Source organism: Pelophylax lessonae (assembly GCF_965119305.1).
Source record: "Pelophylax lessonae genome assembly, chromosome: 9".
Lineage (NCBI taxonomy): Eukaryota > Metazoa > Chordata > Amphibia > Anura > Ranidae > Pelophylax > Pelophylax lessonae.
In genome coordinates, this window is record NC_138776.1 from 248,484,408 (window position 1) to 248,494,701 (window position 10,294).

A 10,294-nucleotide genomic window follows, 5' to 3' on the forward strand; every position below is an offset into this window, starting at 1 on the left:
ATTCTGAACAGTGGATGCGGGTTTCGCCTAAATTCCATAATTGAATGTTAAAAGCAAACTTTTGAAGAACTTGACGTTCATTAACACATGAAATGTACTGAGGATTTCTATATGAATTGTTTAAAAATCTACTAGTCTACAGCCAGTTTAAGAGAGAGGTGGGGGGTAGAGTGAGAGGAAAATGGAAAGGGGGGGGGGGGTAGAGTGAGAGGAAAAAGGAAAAGGAGGGGGGAGTGAGAGGAAAAAGGAAAGAGGGGGGGGGGGGTGAGAGGAAAAAGGAAAGGGGGGAGTGAGAGGAAAAAGGAAAAGGGGGGGTAGAGTGAGAGGAAAAAGGAAAAGGGGGGGTAGAGTGAGAGGAAAAAGGAAAGAGGGGGGAGTGAGAGGAAAAAGGAAAGAGGGGGGGAAGTGAGAGGAAAAAGGAAAGAGGGGGGGAAGTGAGAGGAAAAAGGAAAGGGGGGGGGAGTGAGAGGAAAAAGGAAAGAGGGGGGGGAGTGAGAGGAAAAAGGAAAGAGGGGGGGGGGGAGTGAGAGGAAAAAGGAAAGAGGGGGGGGGGAGTGAGAGGAAAAAGGAAAAGGGGGGGGAGTGAGAGGAAAAAGTAAAAGGGGGGGAGTGAGAGGAAAAAGGAAAAGGGGGGGGAGTGAGAGGAAAAAGGAAAAGGGGGGGGGAGTGAGAGGAAAAAGGAAAAGGGGGGGAGTGAGAGGAAAAAGGAAAAGGGGGGGGGAGTGAGAGGAAAAAGGAAAAGGGGGGGAGTGAGAGGGAAAAGGGGGGGAGTGAGAGGGAAAAGGGGGGGAGTGAGAGGAAAAAGGAAAGGGGGGAGTGAGAGGAAAAAGGAAAGGGGGGAGTGAGAGGAAAAAGGAAAAGGGGGGGGTAGAGTGAGAGGAAAAAGGAAAGAGGGGGGGGAGTGAGAGGAAAAAGGAAAGAGGGGGGGGGAGTGAGAGGAAAAAGGAAAGAGGGGGGGAGTGAGAGGAAAAAGGAAAGAGGGGGGTGAGAGGAAAAAGGAAAAGGGGGGGTGAGAGGAAAAAGGAAAAGGGGGGGGTGAGAGGAAAAAGGAAAAGGGGGGGAGTGAGAGGAAAAAGGAAAAGGGGGGGGGGAGTGAGAGGAAAAAGGAAAAGGGGGGGAGTGAGAGGAAAAAGGAAAGGGGGGAGTGAGAGGAAAAAGGAAAGAGGGGGGGAGTGAGAGGAAAAAGGAAAGAGGGGGGTGAGAGGAAAAAGGAAAAGGGGGGGTGAGAGGAAAAAGGAAAAGGGGGGGGTGAGAGGAAAAAGGAAAAGGGGGAGTGAGAGGAAAAAGGAAAGGGGGGGAGTGAGAGGAAAAAGGTAAAGGGGGGGGTGAGAGGAAAAAGGTAAAGGGGGGGGGAGTGAGAGGAAAAAGGTAAAGGGGGGGGGGTGAGAGGAAAAAGGAAAGGGGGGGTAGAGTGAGAAGGAAAAGGGGGGGTAGAGTGAGAGGAAAAAGGAAAGAGGGGGGGAGTGAGAGGAAAAAGGAAAGAGGGGGGTGAGAGGAAAAAGGAAAGAGGGGGGTGAGAGGAAAAAGGAAAAGGGGGAGTGAGAGGAAAAAGGAAAAGGGGGGGGGAGTGAGAGGAAAAGGAAAAGGGGGGGGGAGTGAGAGGAAAAGGAAAAGGGGGGGGGAGTGAGAGGAAAAAGGAAAAGGGGGGGGAGTGAGAGGAAAAAGGAAAAGGGGGGGGAGTGAGAGGAAAAAGGAAAAGGGGGGGGAGTGAGAGGAAAAAGGAAAGGGGGGGAGTGAGAGGAAAAGGAAAAGGGGGGGGGAGTGAGAGGAAAAAGGAAAAGGGGGGGGAGTGAGAGGAAAAAGGAAAAGGGGGGGGAGTGAGAGGAAAAGGAAAGGGGGGAGTGAGAGGAAAAAGGAAAAGGGGGGGGGTAGAGTGAGAGGAAAAAGGAAAGAGGGGGGGAGTGAGAGGAAAAAGGAAAGAGGGGGGGGGAGTGAGAGGAAAAAGGAAAGAGGGGGGGGGAGTGAGAGGAAAAAGGAAAGAGGGGGGGAGTGAGAGGAAAAAGGAAAGAGGGGGGGGAGTGAGAGGAAAAAGGAAAGAGGGGGGGAGTGAGAGGAAAAAGGAAAGAGGGGGTGAGAGGAAAAAGGAAAAGGGGGGGGTGAGAGGAAAAAGGAAAAGGGGGGGTGAGAAAAAGGAAAAGGGGGGAGTGAGAGGAAAAAGGAAAAGGGGGAGTGAGAGGAAAAAGGAAAGGGGGGGAGTGAGAGGAAAAAGGTAAAGGGGGGGGTGAGAGGAAAAAGGTAAAGGGGGGGGGGAGTGAGAGGAAAAAGGTAAAGGGGGGGGGAGTGAGAGGAAAAAGGAAAGGGGGGAGTGAGAGGAAAAAGGAAAGGGGGGTGAGAGGAAAAAGGAAAGGGAGGGGGAGAGAAAAAAAGAGAATGGGAAGTGGATTTGGAGAGAGGAATAAGAGAAGTATGGGAGGGGGAGGGCAGAGAGAGGAAGAAGTCGGGGGACAGAGACAGAAGAATGGGGAGAAGGGAGCGAGAGGTAAAGAAATACGAGAATCGGAGTGAGGTTGGTGCAGAGAAAGGAATAAAGGGAGACAAAGAAAGAAGGGGCAAAAAAAAAAAAAAAGAAGAATGTGGATGAAGGAGGGACAGAGGAAGAAAAAAATAGGGGGGGGGTGAGACAATAGGGGGAGTTAGAGAGAAGAAGAAGAAGGGAGGGAGAGACAGAGACATGGAGAATTGGGGTGAGGTTGGGGCAGAGAGAGTAAAAAGGAGGAAAAAGAGACAGAGGAAGAGGAGACATGGGGAGGGGGGGGGGGGGGATAGAGAGGAAGAAAGGAGACATGAAGACAGAAGAAGCAGAGTATGGGAGGGGGAACATTTGCGGGGGATGAAACAGAGAATTGGGGTGAGGTCAGGGCAGAGAGAGGAGTAAGAGGGAGATTGAGACAGAGGTGATAAAAGGGGGTTGGGGGGGAGTTAGGTCCCTTTCACACTGGCTTTCAGGTCAGGCGGACCTGATCGGATGCTCCATGCACCCCTATAGAGCAGCGGAGCGGAGAGATCTCCGCTGCTATCCGATCCGATCCTGTCCGTGAGATCCAGACGGATGGAAACCCTATTTTCCATCCGTCTGGAGGATCGGATGAAAACTGTCATTCTCATCCGATCTAACATAGAGGAGAGTGGGGATCTGACAGCTCTGTCTCTGCAAAGTAAGCGGAGATGGAGCTGTCATCAGCCTGCTCAGCGGGGATCGGCAGATCGATCCTCCACTGAGCAAAACAGAGTCCGCCGGGCAGAAAGCCCGTGTGAAAGGACCCTTAGGGAGAGAAAAAAAGGGGGCATAAAGGAAGGAGTAGAAGATAAGTATGGGAGAGGAGGGTAGAAAAAAAAAAAAGGGAGGATGGAAAAGGGTTGGGGGAGAGAGAGGGAGGAAGAAGGGGGATAAAGAACCAGGGGAGGAAGAGAAGGGGGGAGACAGAGAGAGAAAGAGAGGGGGAGAAGGGGGGTACAGAACCAGGGGAAGAAGAGAAGGTGGGAGACAGAGAGGAAGAAGGGGGGACACAGAATCAGGAGAGGAAGAGAAGGGGGGAGAGAGAGGAAGAAGGGGGATACAGAATCAGGGGAGGAAGAGAAGGGGGGAGAGAGAGGAAGAAGGGGGATACAGAACCAGGGGAGGAAGAGAAGGGGGGAGAGAGAGGAAGAAGGGGGATACAGAACCAGGGGAGGAAGAGAAGGGGGGAGAGAGAGAGGAAGAAGGGGATACAGAATCAGGGGGGAAGAGAAGGGGAGGAAGAAAAGGCGGGAGAGAGGAAAAAGGGGGATACAGAACAAGGGAGGAAGAGGAGGGGGGGGAGAGAGAGGAAGAAGGGGGACACAGAATCAGGGGAGGAAGAGAAGGGGGGGGAGAGAGAGGAAGAATGGGTATACAGAACCAGGGGAGGAAGAGAAGGGGGGGAGAGGAAGAAGGGGGACACAGAATCAGGGGAGGAAGAGTAGGGGGGGAGAGAGGAAGAAGGGGGACACAGAATCAGGGGAGGAAGAGAAGGGGGGGGAGAGAGAGGAAGAATGGGTATACAGAACCAGGGGAGGAAGAGAAGGGGGGGAGAGGAAGAAGGGGGACACAGAATCAGGGGAGGAAGAGTAGGGGGGGAGAGAGGAAGAAGGGGGACACAGAATCAGGGGAGGAAGAGAAGGGGGGGGAGAGAGAGGAAGAATGGGTATACAGAACCAGGGGAGGAAGAGAAGGGGGGGAGAGGAAGAAGGGGGACACAGAATCAGGGGAGGAAGAGTAGGGGGGGAGAGAGGAAGAAGGGGGACACAGAATCAGGGGAGGAAGAGAAGGCGGGAGAGAGGAAAAAGGGGGATACAGAACAAGGGAGGAAGAGGAGGGGGGAGAGAGGAAGAAGGGGGACACAGAATCAGGGGAGGAAGAGAAGGGGGGGGAGAGAGGAAGAAGGGGTATACAGAACCAGGGGAGGAAGAGAAGGGGGGGGGAGAGGAAGAAGGGGGACACAGAATCAGGGGAGGAAGAAGGGGGACACAGAATCAGGGGAGGAAGAGAAGGGGGGGGAGAGAGGAAGAAGGGGTATACAGAACCAGGGGAGGAAGAGAAGGGGGGAGAGAGGAAGAAGGGGGACACAGAACCAGGGGAGGAAGAGAAGGCAGGAGAGAGGAAGAAGGGGGACACAGAATCAGGGGAGGAAGAGAAGGGGGGGGGAGAGAGAGGAAGAAGGGGTATACAGAACCAGGGGAGGAAGAGAAGGGGGAGAGAGAGAGGAAGAAGGGGGATACAGAACCAGGGGAGGAAGAGAAGGGGGGAAGAGAGAGGAAGAAGGGGGATACAGAACCAGGGGAGGAAGAGAAGGGGGAGAGAGAGAGGAAGAAGGGGGATACAGAACCAGGGGAGGAAGAGAAGGGGGGGAGAGAGAGGAAGAAGGGGGATACAGAACCAGGGGAGGAAGAGAAGGGGGAGAGAGAGAGAGAGGAAGAAGGGGGATACAGAACCAGGGGAGGAAGAGAAGGGGGAGAGAGAGAGAGGAAGAAGGGGGATACAGAATCAGGGGGGAAGAGAAGGGGAGGAAGAGAAGGCAGGAGAGAGGAAAAAGGGGGATACAGAACCAGGGGAGGAAGAGAAGGGGGGGAGAGAGGAAGAAGGGGGACACAGAACCAGGGGAGGAAGAGAAGGGGGAGAGAGAGAGAGAGGAAGAAGGGGGATACAGAATCAGGGGGGAAGAGAAGGGGAGGAAGAGAAGGCAGGAGAGGAAAAAGGGGGATACAGAACCAGGGGGGAAGAGAAGGGGGGAGACACAGAGAGAGAGGAAGAAGGGGGATACAGAACCAGGGAGGAAGAGAAGGGGGGAGAGAGGAAGAAGGGGGACACAGAACCAGGGGAGGAAGAGAAGGGGGAGAGAGAGAGAGAGGAAGAAGGGGGATACAGAACCAGGGGAGGAAGAGAAGGGGGAGAGAGAGAGAGGAAGAAGGGGGATACAGAATCAGGGGGGAAGAGAAGGGGAGGAAGAGAAGGCAGGAGAGGAAAAAGGGGGATACAGAACCAGGGGGGAAGAGAAGGGGGGAGACACAGAGAGAGAGGAAGAAGGGGGATACAGAACCAGGGAGGAAGAGAAGGGGGGAGAGAGGAAGAAGGGGGACACAGAACCAGGGGAGGAAGAGAAGGGGGAGAGAGAGAGAGGAAGAAGGGGGATACAGAACCAGGGGAGGAAGAGAAGGGGGAGAGAGAGAGAGGAAGAAGGGGGATACAGAATCAGGGGGGAAGAGAAGGGGAGGAAGAGAAGGCAGGAGAGAGGAAAAAGGGGGATACAGAACCAGGGGGGAAGAGAAGGGGGGAGACACAGAGAGAGAGGAAGAAGGGGGATACAGAACCAGGGAGGAAGAGAAGGGGGGAGAGAGGAAGAAGGGGGACACAGAACCAGGGGAGGAAGAGAAGGGGAGGAGAGAGAGGAAGAAGGGGGATACAGAACCAGGGGAGGAATAGAAGGGGGGAGAGAGAGGAAGAAGGGGGGTACAGAACCAGGGGAGGAAGAGAAGGGGGGGGAGAGAGAGGAAGAAGGGGGGTACAGAACCAGGGGAGGAAGAGAAGGGGGGGAGAGAGGAAGAAGGGGGATACAGAACCAGGGGAGGAAGAGAAGGGGGGGGGAAAGAGAGGAAGAAGGGGGATACAGAACCAGGGGAGGAAGAGAAGGGGGGGGGAAAGAGAGGAAGAAGGGGGATACAGAACCAGGGGAGGAAGAGAAGGGGGGGGAGAGGAAGAAGGGGGATACAGAACCAGGGGAGGAAAAGAAGGGGGGAGAGAGAGAGAGGAAGAAGGGGGATACAGAACCAGGGGAGGAAGAAAAGGGGGAGAGAGAGAGAGAGAGAGGAAGAAGGGGGATACAGAACCAGGGGAGGAAGAAAAGGGGGGGAGAGAGAGAGAGGAAGAAGGGGGATACAGAACCAGGGGAGGAAGAGAAGGGGGGGAGAGAGAGGAAGAAGGGGGGTACAGAACCAGGGGAGGAAGAGAAGGGGGGGGAGAGAGGAAGAAGGGGGATACAGAACCAGGGGAGGAAGAGAAGGGGGGGGAGAGAGGAAGAAGGGGGATACAGAACCAGGGGAGGAAGAGAAGGGGGGGGGGGGAAGAGAGGAAGAAGGGGGATACAGAACCAGGGGAGGAAGAGAAGGGGGGGAGAGGAAGAAGGGGGATACAGAACCAGGGGAGGAATAGAAGGGGGGGAGAGAGAGAGAGGAAGAAGGGGGATACAGAACCAGGGGAGGAAGAAAAGGGGGAGAGAGAGAGGAAGAAGGGGGATACAGAACCAGGGGAGGAAGAAAAGGGGGAGAGAGAGAGAGAGAGAGAGAGGAAGAAGGGGGATACAGAACCAGGGGAGGAAGAGAAGGGGGGGAGAGAGAGGAAGAAGGGGGACACAGAACCAGGGGAGGAAGAGAAGGGGGGAGATAGGGAGAGAGAGGGGGGGGAAGAAGGGGGACACACAACCAGGGGAGGAAGAGAAGGGCGGAGAAAGGAAGAAGGGGGACACAGAACCAGGGGAGGAAGAGAAGGGGGGGGGAGAGAGAGGAAGAAGGGGGATACAGAACCAGGGGAGGAAGAGAAGGGGGGGAGAGAGAGGAAGAAGGGGGATACAGAACCAGGGGAGGAAGAGAAGGGGGGGAGAGAGAGAGGAAGAAGGGGGATACAGAACCAGGGGAGGAAGAGAAGGGGGGAGAGAGAGGAAGAAGGGGGATACAGAACAAGGGGAGGAAGAGAAGGGGGAGAGAGAGAGAGGAAGAAGGGGGATACAGAACCAGGGGAGGAAGAGAAGGGGGAGAGAGAGAGGAAGAAGGGGGATACAGAATCAGGGGGGAAGAGAAGGGGAGGAAGAGAAGGCAGGAGAGGAAAAAGGGGGATACAGAACCAGGGGGGAAGAGAAGGGGGGGGAGAGAGGAAGAAGGGGGATACAGAACCAGGGGAGGAAGAGAAGGGGGGGGGGGAAAGAGAGGAAGAAGGGGGATACAGAACCAGGGGAGGAAGAGAAGGGGGGGAGAGGAAGAAGGGGGATACAGAACCAGGGGAGGAATAGAAGGGGGGGAGAGAGAGAGAGGAAGAAGGGGGATACAGAACCAGGGGAGGAAGAAAAGGGGGAGAGAGAGAGGAAGAAGGGGGATACAGAACCAGGGGAGGAAGAAAAGGGGGAGAGAGAGAGAGAGAGAGAGAGGAAGAAGGGGGATACAGAACCAGGGGAGGAAGAGAAGGGGGGGAGAGAGAGGAAGAAGGGGGACACAGAACCAGGGGAGGAAGAGAAGGGGGGAGATAGGGAGAGAGAGGGGGGGGAAGAAGGGGGACACACAACCAGGGGAGGAAGAGAAGGGCGGAGAAAGGAAGAAGGGGGACACAGAACCAGGGGAGGAAGAGAAGGGGGGGGGAGAGAGAGGAAGAAGGGGGATACAGAACCAGGGGAGGAAGAGAAGGGGGGGAGAGAGAGGAAGAAGGGGGATACAGAACCAGGGGAGGAAGAGAAGGGGGGGAGAGAGAGAGGAAGAAGGGGGATACAGAACCAGGGGAGGAAGAGAAGGGGGGAGAGAGAGGAAGAAGGGGGATACAGAACAAGGGGAGGAAGAGAAGGGGGAGAGAGAGAGAGGAAGAAGGGGGATACAGAACCAGGGGAGGAAGAGAAGGGGGAGAGAGAGAGGAAGAAGGGGGATACAGAATCAGGGGGGAAGAGAAGGGGAGGAAGAGAAGGCAGGAGAGGAAAAAGGGGGATACAGAACCAGGGGGGAAGAGAAGGGGGGAGACACAGAGAGAGAGGAAGAAGGGGGACACAGAACCAGGGGAGGAAGAGAAGGGGGAGAGAGAGAGAGAGGAAGAAGGGGGATACAGAACCAGGGGAGGAAGAGAAGGGGGAGAGAGAGAGAGGAAGAAGGGGGATACAGAATCAGGGGGGAAGAGAAGGGGAGGAAGAGAAGGCAGGAGAGGAAAAAGGGGGATACAGAACCAGGGGGGAAGAGAAGGGGGGAGACACAGAGAGAGAGGAAGAAGGGGGATACAGAACCAGGGAGGAAGAGAAGGGGGGAGAGAGGAAGAAGGGGGACACAGAACCAGGGGAGGAAGAGAAGGGGAGGAGAGAGAGGAAGAAGGGGGATACAGAACCAGGGGAGGAATAGAAGGGGGGGAGAGAGAGAGAGGAAGAAGGGGGATACAGAACCAGGGGAGGAATAGAAGGGGGGAGAGAGAGGAAGAAGGGGGGTACAGAACCAGGGGAGGAAGAGAAGGGGGGGAGAGAGAGGAAGAAGGGGGGTACAGAACCAGGGGAGGAAGAGAAGGGGGGGAGAGAGGAAGAAGGGGGATACAGAACCAGGGGAGGAAGAGAAGGGGGGGAGAGAGGAAGAAGGGGGATACAGAACCAGGGGAGGAAGAGAAGGGGGGGGGAAAGAGAGGAAGAAGGGGGATACAGAACCAGGGGAGGAAGAGAAGGGGGGGAGGAAGAAGGGGGATACAGAACCAGGGGAGGAATAGAAGGGGGGGAGAGAGAGAGAGGAAGAAGGGGGATACAGAACCAGGGGAGGAAGAAAAGGGGGAGAGAGAGAGAGAGAGGAAGAAGGGGGATACAGAACCAGGGGAGGAAGAAAAGGGGGAGAGAGAGAGAGAGGAAGAAGGGGGATACAGAACCAGGGGAGGAAGAGAAGGGGGGAGAGAGAGGAAGAAGGGGGGTACAGAACCAGGGGAGGAAGAGAAGGGGGGGGAGAGAGGAAGAAGGGGGATACAGAACCAGGGGAGGAAGAGAAGGGGGGGGAGAGGAAGAAGGGGGATACAGAACCAGGGGAGGAATAGAAGGGGGGGAGAGGAAGAAGGGGGATACAGAACCAGGGGAGGAATAGAAGGGGGGGAGAGAGAGAGAGGAAGAAGGGGGATACAGAACCAGGGGAGGAAGAAAAGGGGGAGAGAGAGAGGAAGAAGGGGGATACAGAACCAGGGGAGGAAGAGAAGGGGGGGGGGGAGAGAGAGGAAGAAGGGGGATGGGGAGAAAGAGAAACAGGAGATTGAGGGACAGAGAGGGGAATAATAAGGAGATAGAGACAGAGGGTGCAGAAAAAAAAGAGGAAGAAAGGGGGAAGAAGTGACAGGGGTAGAGGAGTATTGGGGGGCAGAAGACAGAGTGAATGGGAAGGGGGGGGGGAAGATGGGGGTGGGGACAAACAGACTGGAGACGCCCCCTGGGGATGAGTGGGCGGAGCTGGGAACCTGACCCATGATTGGATGTCAGTCAGCTCTGTATATTTGTCATGTACAGCCCAGCCTGGGTTAGGTCATTGCTCCCACCCTGGCCTCACAATGTCACCCAGCCCCCCACAAGTCCATATCCAGTACTGGGACCCCCTGGCCTCACCAAACATTATTACCTCTCCTCCTCATAGGGCACACACTCTCCAGCCTCACACCCCCCTCCATCAGCTGCTGCAGGCACAGGGATGCCACTGTAACTTTTTTTTTGTGGATGTTTTCTTAGAGAGCTACACAAAAATGTCCTCTGGTCGCTAAATTCATAAGAACTAATGGAGTCCGAGCTAAGAGAAAATGGCCGCCGCTTCTCTTCAGGAAGAAATGCTTTGTTCCTACCATCGCCCTCTAGCGTTAGCTGTGACTCTAATCCCAGATCAGTAGGCGGGACCTTGTTGCTAGGCAGCTCGGGAACAATTGTTTCCGCCGTGTGGCTCTCCGCACTTCCGCTCTGTGCGTTCCACGGCCTCCCAGCTGTTTCCTGGTTACCATAGTGACGTCCAGCGGAGTAACTGGATGGACAGCTTGAGGCTTTTTTTTTTTTTTTTAGTTTTTTGCAGAAGTGTTAAATACTTCAGTTCT

General features: G+C 55.3%; 1 long non-coding RNA gene across 1 annotated transcript in view; it reads right to left on the reverse strand.

Annotated features, from left to right (window-relative positions):
• LOC309563020 overlaps positions 1-10,024 on the reverse strand; it is a 17,164-nt gene extending 7,140 nt beyond the window's left edge. The window contains exon 1 of the long non-coding RNA XR_014225681.1: positions 9,835-10,024. This is a non-coding gene — a long non-coding RNA (uncharacterized lncRNA). The remainder of the gene's footprint in view (positions 1-9,834) is intronic.
• Between the last annotated feature and the right edge of the window lie 270 nt (positions 10,025-10,294).